This window comes from Gobio gobio (genome assembly GCF_949357685.1).
Source record: "Gobio gobio genome assembly, chromosome: 18".
Classification (NCBI taxonomy): Eukaryota; Metazoa; Chordata; class Actinopteri; order Cypriniformes; family Gobionidae; genus Gobio; species Gobio gobio.
In genome coordinates, this window is record NC_137111.1 from 2,892,643 (window position 1) to 2,908,036 (window position 15,394).

Below are 15,394 nucleotides of genomic sequence, written 5' to 3' on the forward strand. Positions count from 1 at the left end.
GTGTGTGTTGTTGTGCAGGTGTTTAGTGTGTGTTGTTGTGTTGTGTTGTTGTGCAGGTGTTTAGTGTGCTGTGTTGTGCAGGTGTTTAGTGTGTGTTGTTGTGTTGTATTGTTGTGCAGGTGTTTAATTTCTACCGTTGATTCATTCAGAACTATAGCATCTTGACCTCTCCACTCACCTGTTGAAAGGCAAGCCCAAGTCTCTGTCCTGGAACCCTGAGGCTGATAAAGCAATGCAAGCCCTGAAAAATGCCTTCACTACTGCAGCACTCCTGTGCCATCCTGATCCTGACAGGTCCACGACAGGAGTAGCGGCAGCAGGAGAAGTCAGCCAAACCTCTTCCATGTGCCTTCTTTTCAAAAAAAATTTCCCCGGTGAAGCAAAACTACGACATTGGGAATAGAGAGTTACTCCCCATCAAACTTGCTCTCAAGGAGTGGAGGCACTGGCTAGAGCGAACTCGTCACCATTTTGTAGTCCTTACTGACCATAAGAACTTGCAGTATCTCAAAGAAGCAAAGAGACTGAATCCTGAAGCCAGGTGGGCATTATTCTTCACCCGTTTCCAGTTCAGTATCTCCTATCGTCCTTGTTCTTGTGCTGACGCCCTATCAAGACTTCATGCTTCCTCAGACTCCAATGAAACTCCTGAGCCAGTGCTTCCCTTCAATCTCTTTGTCAGCCGTTCATTGGGATTTGGACAGCCAGCTACTCGAAGCAGGTTCTTGATGAGATGCTCCGCCGGGGTGTCCCGCGGACCGTCTTTTCATTCCAAAGAATCATCGCATCCCTCTCATGGAGTCAGCTCATTTTTCTGTGGGTACTGGCCACCCGGGACCACTCAAACCCTCACCTTCACACAGCTCCCCTCCAGTCCTTGTCTGGCCTTGCACTAGGAAATACTCACTTACCTGATCTCCTTGGTTTTCCCAGAGTGTGTTCCTGTCTCCTTGCGACTTCATCCCAGAGTGTTGGCTTTCGTTACTCACCTTTCATCCCGGCTGCTGAGGTATCCGTTTCTCCATCTCCATACTTCCTCTGTAAGACAACCATCAAGACTGTTATTCCTCTTCCATCTCTCACCATGATACAAGTGTATCTGCTACACCCCATTCTCTGCCCTTTGTTCCCAAATAAAGTGTGTGTTTGGAACTTCACTAACCTTGTTCAGTGTGTATATCCTGACCGCCACCTATTTGGTGGTTGTGCAATTATTTTTTAAAGTTATCCAAAAGGGTGATGGCTTGCAGGTGCAGGAGATTGATGAATGGGTGATGGTGAGCAGGAGGGATTCTGGGAAGTGTAGTGTTGAGGGTGTCTATGACAGCGAGGATACAGATAATATTCAAGTCTTAGCATTGTCAAAAACATATCTTGATACAACAGAGAGTAATTCTGAGCTCATGATTAATTTATATAAATTATAAAGGAAAGATCGAGGTAAACTTGACACCGACACACTGTATTCTTTTCACAATATTTATTTCAACAAATGACAACCAAAATCAAATCTATGGAAGCTTGTGAATAGTTTTGAAGTGGCTGTGGGCAAGTTCTGCTAATTCACAAGCCGACTGAGAATCATAATGCAAATGTAATGTTAATTATTAAACCAAACTATATACAGAACATTCAAAAGCAATGTGGTTATTTTATTGAGTGATAGGCGGTTGGTTTATTCAGAGACATTATTACTAGATTTGCTATCCGGTGTTTTCCTGTCACCTCATCAAATGTTAAGTGTGACATGTTTTTAATTAATTAATGTATTTATTTATCTACTACTGTAATAATAAATCACTTTTATTGAACCAGTTTGTTATTGTAGGAAATAAATCCATTTGTCTACAGATTCCCGAGCAATGCTAGGAAGACTAAAGGTGCTAAATAGGAAAAGGATTGACCACCTGCAGTTGATTTTGATATTCTAGGTATTATCAACTGACCAGAGTTTAGAGATAGCAATAGACATGAAGGACTATAAAGTGATAAAAGCTTGCTCAAGTTCTGGGGATTTTATAGTAATCAGAAGGATTTTAAAATGTATGCATTGTTTAATAGGGAGCCAGTGTAGTTTTGACAGAACCGGGCTAATATGGTCACACTTCCTGGTTCTAGTAAGAACTCGAGCTGCTGGAGTTTGTTTATTAGGCCTTCAATAATCTAGCCTTGAGATCATGAACGCATGAACTAACTTTTCTGCATCTGACATTGCAACATTTTTAAGATGGAAAAAAATGGTTTTACAGATGTCAGATATGTGGCTTTCAAAAGAAAGATTGCCATCAAAGTTCACTTCTACACTTTGGCAGCAAATCTACACTTCTCAGTTTCTCCAGATGAAAAGACCAAGGCAAACTCACATGCTTCATCTAGAGTTTTAAATGAGTAATTTTGCTCTGATTCGCTAAAACACCAAAGTCTGCAATCAAAAGCAGAACATCTGATTATAAACTCAAGCATTTTTCATCAAAATTTCTCAAGACCAAAACTTTCTGTTAACCAAATGATATTTTTCTAAATTAACGATTACATTTACAGGTTATTGTATGTTTTAATTAAAGCTACACTGTGTAACTTTTTTAGTCAATTCTTAGCTAAAAACACTTAGTTCTTTCAAAAATATATGTGCTCATTAATGTATATTTACTTCTTTCAAGTAATAAAGTATTCTCGTAAGTTTATAATATGCCATTGAAAATACATAAGGTAATGGGATCTAACGATGGTCACCATGTTGCCCCTCCATCTTGAAAGTACATTAGCCAAAGAGGGACATACCCGTAAATTCAAGCTTCGCTTTTCGCGTTTTAACCGGTTTTAACACTTGATGGCACTGTACAAAATTCTCTGCCTCGCGCGTGTGCGCGTCAACTTGTACAGACTTGTCTGGTGCATGTGCAGAGAGTTTTCATCTCAGCAGCGTCTAGTAACAGAGTTATACGGAGTTTTCCTGGCTTGTTTATTCCTCAAAAGTCTGTTTTTCCTTGTGTGGTATTTCTGTGCGTTAATAACTCCGTAAGTAATAATAGTTATTGTCATTGTAGATGTGTTTCAGAGTGTCATCGCGTAATTCAGTTGATGTCACCTCAGAAGTATTTTTGTGTCAACATACAATAGCGTAATGCTCACCTATTTGAATAATCATTCAGTTATTTTGTTATCAACAATGTTTATTCGTTTATAGAAAATATTTGCTTGTAATGTATGTTGATGGAAATATGTATCAGGTCTGATCGGCATATTAACAATTGTTATACAGAGCGCACTGCAGTGCTAACGTTAAAGCGGCGCACACACTTTTGTAACCGGACACCGCTTGTTAGCAGCGGCAGCTCCGCTCCTTTTAATGCAGCTGCCTTTAGCGCCTATATATGGTACAATAAGCTCTGATTTACGGTTACATTATACAAATGTAACTTATAAGTATAGTTATACAGTTCTTAACTGTGTATGTATATTTACCATCCTTATTTGTTCTCTCACAGAAACCACATTTATGTACATATCCACGCAAACCTGTTTATGCCTTGTAATTGGATGACTGAATAAACATTACTATCATCAAAGTTCACTCTGGATTAGCTGCAGTTCTTTCTAGCCGAATAATTAGGCCAGTTGAGTTCCAACCATCCCACTGTGCACAGAATATCCCAGAGGCACCGTGTCGAATGTGGACGAGGTCGAACTGGAAGCCATGTTAATCTTGGACTAAATCGGCCACCGTAGGAGTTGAAACGAAATCGGAATTGAGAGGAACAAAAACTAAAATTCACTGGATGGTCATATACCTTTTCACCACTAGATGGGGGAAAATATCACACAGTGTAGCTTTAATGTTCACCTATGAATTTTGTTGTAACAACACAGAAAAACGTCTCGGTTATGTATGTAACCCTCGTTCCCTGAGGAGGGAACGGAGACGTACGTTAGTGACTAATGAATGGGGGTTTCGCTTAGAAGCCTATCATCTTCGAGAATTCAACAGCGCCCAATGGCAGTGCCAATGCCATGGGCATGTGGAATTTGCATGCGTAACTCTGCCCCACCCTGTGGGTATATAAGGAAGTACGCTGGCAACATCGCATTATGTTACTGCTGCAGGAGCCAAGACTGAACTCCGCATACCAGCAACACAGCTGACGTGGCAAAGGAAACGTACGTCTCCATTCCCTCCTCAGGGAACGAGGGTTACATACGTAACGGAGACGTTCCCTTTCGTTCAGTCACTACGACGTGCGTTAGTGACTAACGAATGGGGGTTCCAATACAACAAAAACAAATACTGTCATCCAGTGCCCTGCGTAAGACTAGTACGGACGAATGACTCCCACTTATCACAGGATTACCAAGGTACACTGGGAAGCATATCCCAGTGAGGGAATGCCAAGATGCCTACCCGTGGGGAGGACTTAGAGAATACACATATGACCCGCTAAGGGCTGCATATGGAAGATCTCTAGGGTACCAGCCGAAGGTGGATTTTTAACCCTAGGGGCGGCAGGGACTTGCCAAGGGAAAGACACCTGCTCGCTGAGGAGGCTTACGGTGGAAATACTCGTGTGGGGTCGCCGGAGGGGAACCATGCACACGGAGCACCTGGCCGGACATGAGGGTCTGGCACGAAGGGGCAGACTGAACTGATGTCGGCGTAAGCAGTGCTGGAGGAGCTCAGGGTTCTCGGGGAGCTCACCTGAGGGAAAATATCGCACGTATCCAGTCCTTGGAGTGGAATGGCGAGCAAGCGAAGACACCTGAGCCTGGCCCATTACCGGCCACCCGTAGGGGCGAGTACATAGTCGGACACTGGCTCCACTCGGAGATTGTAGAATCTGGCGAATGTGTTTGGTGTCGCCCAGCCTGCAGATCTGCAGATGTCTGTTAGCGAGGCGCCATGCGCTAAAGCCCAAGAGGAGGCCACAATCCGGGTGGAGTGTGCCCTGACCCCAAGGGGACATGGTCGACCTTGCTGCTGGTAAGCCAAAACAATGGTGTCCACTATCCAGTGAGACAACCTCTGCTTTGAGAGAGCACTTCCCTTCCGCTCTCCACCATAACAGACAAAGAGGTGGTCTGAGGTCCTGAAACATCGCATACTGTCTACATAAGCGCGGAGAGCGCGTACTGGACAGAGCAATGCCAAGGCTGGGTCTGCCTCCTCCAAAGGCAGCGCTTGCAGGTTCACCACCTGATCTCGGAACGGAGTGGTAGGAACCTTGGGCACATATCCGGGCCGGGGTCTCAGGATCACGTGAGAGTTAGCCGGCCCGAACTCAAGGCACGCTTCGTCAACCGAAAATGCTTGCAGGTCCCCGACCCTCTTAAGAGAGGCCAATGCGGTCAGCAGAGCCGTCTTCATAGACAAGAACTTAATCTCAACCGACCGCAAAGGCTCAAGGGAGGCCTCTGCAGAGCACTTAAGACTACTGAGAGGTCCCAAGAGGGAACGAGAGGAGAGCGAGGAGGATTCAGTCTCCTCGCCCCCCTCAGGAACCTGATGATCAGGTCGTGCTGACTTACCTTTTGTCTCCCAGGAGATCGTGGTAGGCAGATATTGCGGCCACGTACACTTAAGGGTGGAAGGAGACAGCCTTCGTTCCACCCCCTCCTGGAGAAACGAAGCACAGACCCGATCAGGCATTTCCAGGGGTCTTCCTGGCGGGAAGAGCACCATGTGACGAAGAGATCCCACTTCAACGCATAGAGGTGTCGTGTAGACTCTGCCCTAGCGGAAGTGATGGTAGCGACCACCGCAGGTGGAGGGCTACTCAAACCAGCCGCGTCCCGTCCAGAAGCCACACGTGGAGCTTCCAGAACGCTGGACGCGGGTGCCAAGGGGTGCCCCGTCTCTGAGTGAGAAGGTCTTGACTCAGAGGAATAGGCCAGGGAGGGGCTGTCGCAAGGAGTAGCAGTTCTGAGAACCAGGTCCAGCCGTGCCAACGGGGCGACCAACATGACCTGCTCCTTGTCCTCCCTGATCTTGCACAGTACCTGTGCGAGAAGGCTCACTGGGGGAAACGCATAATTGCTTAGCCCTGACCAGTGCATCCGTGCCGACCATAGGTCAGGGAATAATACAGGGAGCAATGGGAAGAGTCCTGGGAGGCAACAGGTCTACCTGTGCGTCGCCGAACCGTTCCCATATCAGCTGGACCGTCTGGGGATGGAGTCTCCATTCTCCAGGAAGTGGCTGAAGCCGTGAGAGCTCGTCGGCTGCACGGTTCAGGACTCCCGGGATGTGGACAGCATGAAGGGACCTCAGATGCTTCTGACTCCATAAAACGAGATGGCGGGCGAGTTGAGACATACGGCGGGAGCGTAGACCGCCCTGGTGGTTGATGTATGCTACTACGGCCGTGTTGTCTGTCCTGACTAGTACATGTTTACCCATCAGCAACGCTCGGAAGCGGTGCAGGGCAAACCGTACTGCCAGTAACTCGAGGCAATTGACATGCAGAAGGCGCTGGGGTCCTGTCCAGGAGCCCGCGGCTGCTTGTCCATTGCACATGGCACCCCAGCCCGTGGATGATGCATCTGTTGATACAACAAGATGCCTGGAAACTCGTTCTAAGGACACACCAGTCCGTAGAAACCTGAGGTTCGACCACGGGGTGAGAGTCTGTAAGCAGGCCCGAGTCACTTGTACCCGGAGCGTGCCAGACCGCCATGCCCATCTCGGGCATCGATCGCCAGTAGCCAGTGCTGAAGCGGTCTCATATGTAGCAATCCGAGCGGCGTCACCGCGGCTGCAGATGCCATATGCCCCAGGAGCCTCTGAAATAGCTTCAGTGGGACCGCATTCTCGCCCTCGATTTGACGAAGGCAAGTCAGCAGAGACTATGTGCGCGCTCGCTGGTAAGCAGCACGCACCTGCGACCGAGTTGGAAACCACACTGAGAAAGGAGATCCTCTGCACGGGGCAGAGTCGCTCTTCTCCCAGTCGACCCGAAGGCCCAGACGGGCTAAGTGCCGGAGCACTTGGACTCTGTGTCCGCAGACCTGCTTACGAGAGTGACCCAGTATGAGCCAGTCATCGAAGTAGTTCAGGATGCGAACCCCATGCTGCCGAGTGGCGCAAGGGCTGCCTCGATAGACTACGTAGAGTCACGAGGGGACAGAGCTGCCTGAATGGGGGGACTGCGTACTGAATGTCCGCCCCTCGAAGCAAACCGTAGGAACGGCCCGCGTCGAGGAAGGAGACATGAAGTAAGCGTCCTTCAGGTCGATCGCTGCAACCAATCTACCGGACGAACGCGTCCAAAGAGGCGTTCGCTACCGACATCCTGAACGGAAGCCTGAGAAGGATCGGTTCAAGACGGGTAGATCCAGGATTGGCCATAACCCACCGGTTTCCTAGGGTACAATGAAGCAAGGGCTGAGAAGCCGGACTTCAGTTTGGCTGGAGGGACAGGCTCGATCGCACCCTTCGCCAGTAGGGTGACAACCTCTGCACGTATGACAGGGGATAGGCCCCATCATAGCGGGCGGCCTCCCCAGCGCGGGGAGGAACCTGCGCGAATTGAATCGCGTAGCCGCGCCTGACGGTCTTCGCGACCCAGCGGAACAGTCTCGGAAGCTGAAGCCAGACTCCCAGGAACTGTACCAGCGGGGTCAATCGGACCACAGACGTACCCAGGGTGGGGCAGCGAGGCAGCGTTACCGGCCCGGACATGGGAGGCTGTTGGGCGTTCCGGTGCGGGGGCACGGTTAACTGCTGCGTCCTGACAGAGGAGACCAGGGAAGGACGCACGTTCCACTGGGGTCTGCTCTGAGAGGAGGCTGGCGAGAGAGAGGGACGAGAGTGGCGCGGCCCGGAGGCGGCACACACTGCCATCACCAGTCTCTGGATCCTCAGAGACAGGAACATGAGTTCTTTCCAAGCGCTGCTAGCCCGAGGGCCAGCAGCAGAAGGATTTTCCCCCGGCCCTCCACCGGGGGAAGGAGAGGCCCTGCTACCATCCCCTGGAAAGAACTGGAACCCATCTCTGAGTTGTCCACCTCCAGCCTGGCGTTTTAGCCAGGCTGAGGAGCGGACTGGGCGACATCCTGCAACCACCTCCACGGCGCGGCCCGGAGAAGGCTGCTGCTGGGGCCGGACGGGAGGAGGGAGGGCGCCCTCGGCGGCGAGCGGACTGAGGCAACTGGGCCAGCGGCTGGTGCAGCAGCCAGCCGCCGGGGCAGTACGTGTTACAGCCTCAGTCTGCTCTGGGGCGGCCAAGAACTGTTGGGCGCAGTTCTCGGCCGCGCCGCCGAAGAGGCCAGCCTGGGATATGGGCGAGTTGAGGAGGCGGGCTCAGTCAACCCCCCCATATCACCAGGTAAGGCCAGGAAATTCTCCCGGACCACAGCTGTGGACATTGCCCGACCGAGGGAGCGTGTGGCCACCTTCACCACCCAGAGGGCGGGATCAGTGGCGGCACGCAGCTCAACAAAGAGCCCTGGGTCAGCTCCACCCTTGTGCATGTGCAAAGGGGCGACGGCCTACCCCATAGCACTGCAGGACCACGCCACCGAAGTAGACGAGCCCACAGGCTTAGGGAGGGTGCTTAGGACAGCCACACCACGTCAAAGCCCTCTGTGGACACCGTAGTGCGCAACAGAGTTGTTTAACAGTGGGGAGGGCCCCAGTGTACCCTAGGCCGCGGCCCCATCAAGGGCAGAGAAGGCGGAGGAGGCCACCAAACGGTCACGGGAAGCACGGGGACTTCCAGGACCGCGTGATCTCCTCATGCACCTCGGGAGCGAAAGGCATTGGGGGCGGGGCCCAACAGCTGTCGGGTGCCGCCCACAAAAACCGATTGCGCAACCACGAGCACTCGCGGCTGGGCGGAGTTCCACACCAGCGCGAGGCTCGCGGCTGCCCGAGATAACATGGCTATCAACTCTAGGTAAGATCAGGCAGTGCTGACACACCCGGAGGCGGAGCACAACCTAATCGTCATCCCCAAAGGATCTAGCCCACCTTGGGATGCGGCGATCGACATCTCGCTGCTATCTGGAGTGTGAACGAAACGAACGAGGCGTCAGAGACGGGCCGCTGTTTCAGTCCAGCACTCGCGGGAAGCGATGTGCGAGAGGGGGGCGTGGCCCGAGGAATGATCGTCGGGGTTCTTAAACCACGCACCGCCCTCAGGTCACCCTGGCCACCAGCCAAAGTACCACCTCTCTCAGAGACGGTAGATTGGGGTGTGGCAGAGGGGACTCTCTCTCCTTGCGGAGATCACTGAGTCTCGACCGCGACATCGCGATGGTCACGTTCCCGCAGTGGGAACATGACACATCCACAATCACTGCCCGAGCGTGCTGAAGCCCAAACACGTCAAGCAGTGAATGTGCCCATAGACAGCAACGGAGATCGATCGCACCCGGAAGTGCACGGGCGAACCGTCTTGAAAAAGACGTGCCACGCGCAAGCTCTTTTTGTGAGAGGAAAGCTCTGCAGAGTGCCGAAGCGCCCAGGGAAAACACACACAGCTGTTGCAGATCACTGCACAGATCAGCAGGCAGGCAATGCGAGATCGCTGGAATGCGCCGTCACACCAACACCCTGGAGAACCGCTCGTCTCGAAGACTGAAGAGAGGACTTCAGAATTCAGGCTTGTAGGAGTGAAGAGATGCTCTTGGCTCCAAAGCAGAAACATAATGCGATGTTGCCAGCGTACTTCCTTATATACCCACAGGGTGGGGCGGAGTTACGCATGCAAATTCCGCATGCCCATGGCATTGGCACTGCCATTGGGCGCTGTTGAATTCTCGAAGATGATAGGCTTCTAAGCGAAACCCCCATTCGTTAGTCACTAACGTACGTCGTAGTGACTGAACGAAAGGGAACATGATAAAAGTAATTTACCGGCGTTTGAGTCAAATGAATCATGTAAACAATTTTTTTTTTTTAATCTGTTCAAACATCTCTGTGTCTGGTTTGATCTCTAAAATAAAGTGAATCCATCAATAGTCAAATAAGAGTCACAAGTCAGAGGTCAGATATGATTGACAGCTCACAACACTAAACAACACACCAGTAGATCCCGATATCTAATTCAATATTTCACTCTTCTGCTATTAGTTTTCATTCAAGAACTTGATGTTGCAACAGAAAATATTGACTCTATCTTTTCCAGCACTTTAGACACAGTTGCTCCTCTGCACTTAAAGAAGATTAAAGAAAATAGTCCACCACCGTGGTACAACGAGCACACTCGGACCCTTAAAACAGCAGCCAGAAAAATGGAGCGCAGCTGAAAGAAAACAAAACTGGAGGTTTTCCGCACTTCGTGGAAAGTGAGCATGATCGCATACAGAAAGGCCGTAAAAACTGCTAGATCTGCTTATTTCAAGACTCTCTTAGAAGAAAACAAACTCAACACTAGGTATTTATTTGATACAGTGTCTAAATTAACCAAAAATAAGGCTTCAACTTCTGATGTTTGCAAGCAGCACAGCTGTAATGACTTTATGAACTTCTTTAAGAGCAATATTGTTAATATTAGGAAGAAAATTATAACAATACAACGATCTACTACAGTAACGTGTCAGACAGTGCATTGTAGACTCACTGAAGAAAAATTACACTCATTCACTGCTATAGGAGAAGAAGAATTTGCTAAACTCATTAAATCATCAAAATAAACAAAATGTATGCTCAACCCTATACCGACTAGGCTATTAAAAGAGATGCTTCCAGAGGTCATAGATCCTCTTCTTAATATCATTAATTCATCTTTGTGATTAGGATATGTACAGAAAACTTTTAAGCTGGCTATTATTAAACCTCTTATTAAAAAATGCAACTTGATCCTACAGAATTAGTCAATCACAGGCCAATCTCAAATCTAACCTTTCTATCAAAAACAATGCAGTGTCTTCACAACTATGCTCCTTTTTAGAAAGAAATGGTATCTGTGAGGATTTCCAGTCAGGATTTAGTGGTTGTATCTTTCTATTAGTGTTACTCGATCTTAGCGCTACATTCGATACTACTGACCACAACATTGTTTTGAATAGGCTCGAAAATTATGTTGGCATTAGTGGAATTGCATTGGCATGGTTTAAATCATACATATCTGACATCAGTTTGTAGCAGTAAATGAAGAGATGTCACACCGATGACAAGTTCAGTATGGAGTACTGCAAGGCTCAGTGCTAGGACCGCTGCTCTTCACCCTGTACATGCTACCACTGGGAGATATCATTAGGAAGCATGGCGTTAGTTTTCATTGTTATGTTGATGATACTCAGCTATATATTTCTTCACGCCCTGATGAAACTTACCAATTCACAAGATTAAAGGAATGCATAGCTGATATTAAAAAAATGAATGACTGGTCATTTCCTGCAACTTAATTCAGATAAAAACAGAATTTTGAATCATTGGACAAAAAACCTCCGCACGTACTAACCTAGAATACTGTCTAACACTTTATGGCTGCTCTGTCAAGTCCTCGTCGTCAGTTAGGACTAGGGTTGGGCATCGAGAACCAGTTCCAACTTGGAACCGTTTAAAAAATAAATATGCCATTGGAATCGTTTAGAAAATTTGTTTTCGATTCCGATCATTGGTTCTAAACGCGCAAGTTTTGGTTTCCATAGTGGCCACCGGATTTCCGGAAGTGCTTGCCATGCCCGTTTGTTCTGTTGCAGCCATGGATCACGATAAGTGGCGCTCAAAAGTGTGGCTTTATTTCATTTTTTTAAAATGCCTGGGTTGGCACAGTGCAACACATGTGACAAACTTATTTATTGCACGGGAAGATGCACTACAAATATATACAAATATGTGGTGTAACGTTACAAATTATCAAGCGTGTTTGACATGCTGCGCAATTCCACTGTCTCGTCCTCCTCGGGCAACCCTGCGCTAACCAGCATTATTAAAGGGATAGTTCACCCTGAAATGAAAATAAAGCAATCTTTTACTCACCCTGCTGTTGTCCCAGTGCCCTATGTCCTTCTATCTTTTTCAGACCTCAAAAGCAGAAATTTTAAAAAATAGTCCTGCACGCGCTCCTTCCTATTATGGCAGTGAATAGCAACCAGGCTAAAACATTTAAAAAAAATATACAAATGTATCACGCAATGATACAGGGAGACGCGCACCATACCATACAACTCGCATTGTTGTCATGGCACCCAGGATAAGAACACACAGGCACCATTTTGAGAAATCAGGCTCAAGATTCAAGATTCAAGATTCAAGAGTTTTATTTGTCACATACACAGTTATATACAAAATATACAACTGGCAGTGAAATGTAAACAGGTCCGCTCCATGGACAGTGCAAATAACAGTTACAAGAAACACAAGGGGAAATTAAAATAGAAATAGAATAAAGTTAGAATAAAAAGTATTAACATAAGTAGAATTATAAATAAATCAAGTAAAAGATAAAAATAGGAAATAAGATAAAAATAAAAGTATAAAAATAAAAATAAAAATATAAAAATATAAAATAAGTGGATATGATAAGTGAGATAAACTGTAGACTTAAAAATAAGTGGTAAACATAAAATATATATATATATATATATATATATATATATATATATATATATATATATATATATATATATATATATATATATATATATATATATATATATATATATATAAAGAAGTATAATGTGCAAGCAATAGGTATAATTGCAAATAGGAGTATAATGTGTAAACAGGAGTATGATGTGCAAACAGGTTTATTACAGGTTGTTACGCAGTAACAATAGGAACGTAAAGTGCAGTGCAATGGCAGTATGTGGATGTTAATGTTAAAAAACTGGATGTTTATGCGTGTGCGGGGTGAAGTGAAGTCACGTGATTGAGTTCAGGAGTCTGATGGCCTGGGGGAAGAAACTCCTCCTGAGTCTTTCAGTCTTTGCCATCAGGCTACGGAAGCGCTTACCAGATGGCAGCAGGGTGAAGTGAGAGTTTGCAGGGTGATTAATGTCTCTGATGATTTTAGTAGCTCTACCTCTGCAGCGTTTGGTGTAGATGTCCTGCAGAGATGGGAGAGCTGAGCCTGAGATGCGCTCGGATAAGCGCACTACTCTTTGCAGGGCTTTGCAATCGTGACTGGTGCTGTTCCCGTACCACGCTGTGATGCACTGAGTCAGGACACTTTCTATCGCCCCTCGATAGAAAGTTTTCAGGATGGCTGGTGAAACCCTGAATTTCCTCAGCTGGCGCAGGTGGTACAGTCTTTGCCTGGCTTTTTTCACCTGTGTCTGGATGTGTGTAGTCCAGGTCAGATCCTCGGAGATGTTCACACCCAGGTATTTGAAGCTGCTCACTCTCTCTACCGGTGTCCCGCTGATCATGAGAGGGGAGTATGGCCGATGCTGTCTCTTCCTGAAGTCCACAATCAGTTCTTTGGTCTTGTTAACATTCAGAGAGAGACAGTTGTCCTGGCACCATGATGTCAGTTGCTCCACTTCGTCAAAGTATGCCGTCTCATTGTTGTTGGAGATGAGACCCAGGACAACAGTATCATCAGCAAACTTGATGATAGAGGTGGAGCTGTGTGTGGACAAACAGTCATGGGTGTAGAGAGAGTAGAGCAGGGGACTCAGCACACAGCCCTGTGGAGCTCCAACACTCAGGGTGATGGAGGTGGAGGTGAACTGGCCTACTCTCACCGCCTGGGGTCTGCCAGTGAGGAAATCTTCAATCCAGAGGCAGAGAGAAGAATTCAGGCCTAGATCCAGGAGTTTGTGTGTTAGCTTAGTGGGAACTATGGTGTTAAAGGCTGAGCTATAGTCAATAAATAGCAGCCTGACATAGTTCCCACTTTTGCTGTCGATGTGAGTGAGGCAGGAGTGAAGGACGTGAGAGATGGCATCTTCAGTCGATCTATTGGGACGATAGGCAAACTGAAGAGGGTCCAAAGTGTCAGGAATGGAGGAGCAAATGTTGTTTTTAATGAGTCTCTCAAAGACCTTCATGACTAAAGATGTGAGAGCCACTGGACGATAGTCATTTAGGCAAGAGGGTTTACTGATCTTAGGTACAGGGATGATGGAGGATCGTTTGAAGGAGGTGGGGACAACAGATGTAGCAAGGGACTCGTTAAATATGGATATAAAGAGCCCTGCGAGCTGATCAGCACAGGACCGCAGAAAACGACCTGAAATACCATCCGGCCCAGCAGCTTTCCTGGCATCCACATGTTTGAGTGCCCTCCGAACCTCGTCCTCCGAGACAGAGATCACGTGACTGTTGCTGCTCTGAGGGACTCTCTCTGACGCGTCACTCGCCGGAGTCGCGCTGCCGCGATTACCATCAAAGCGAGCGTAGAAAGAGTTTAACTCGTTCACCAGCAACGGATCAGCTCTCACCTCTGCAGAGGATTTAGTTCCAAAAGCACAGATGGTCCTCAGTCCCTGCCATATCCTCCGGGAGTCGTTGAGTTGGAAATGAGATTCCACTCTGTCTTTATAGTGGAGTTTTGCGGCTTTAACGGCGCGCCGGAGGGCGTAACAAGAAGCTTTGTACTCCCTCATATCCCCCGTTAGGAGACCGGCATTGTAAGCGATAGTGCGCGTGTTTACTGCAGTGCGGATTGAACTGTCCACCCACGGTTTCTGATTAGGGAAGGACGTTATAGTTATTGTTTGTGTGGCTTGCTCTGTCAGTGTGTTGATAAAGCAGAGCGCCACTTCTCTCTGAATGGGATGACCAGCGTTTGACTTCCCTCCTCACCGGGGGCTCTTGAACGAGCCTTTGTTTATATTCCGGTGTGAGAAAAATGGCGGCATGGTCCGATTTGCCAAAAGCTGGCTGTGAACGAGCTTTGTAGGCGTTCTTAAACGGAGAGTAGCAATGATCCAGTGTGTTTGCTCCTCGTGTGGGACAGGAGACATGCTGCTGAAAGTTTGGCAATACTTTCTTTAGGTTTGCTTTGTTAAAATCACCCGCGACGATGAAAGCAGCGTCGGGGTGTTTGTTTATGAAGCCGCTGGTCACATCATGGAGGGCAGATAAAGCCAGCCCCGTGTCTGCCTGTGGTGGAATATAAACGGCAGTGGCGATGACCGAGGAAAACTCCCTCGGTAGGTAGAAAGGCCGGCAAATGAGAGTTAAATGTTCCAAGTGAGGCGAGCAGGATCGCGAAAGAATGGAGATGTTCCTAGGATCGCACCATTTCTTGTTTATCATGAAACACACTCCACCGCCTTTAGATTTACCGGCCTCGGCTGTTCTGTCCATCCGAAAAACAGAGAAGTTCTCGGACGGCGTCACGGCTGTATCCGGGACCACTGTCGTGAGCCATGAGGCTCAATAGAAACAAACACGACTCTTGTCTTTTCGAAAACGTATATGATAAGAAATAATACAATAATACTAATAACAAAACCTCCTGAAGTGAATGTTGTGTACCGGTCGTCATGACAACATTGTGTG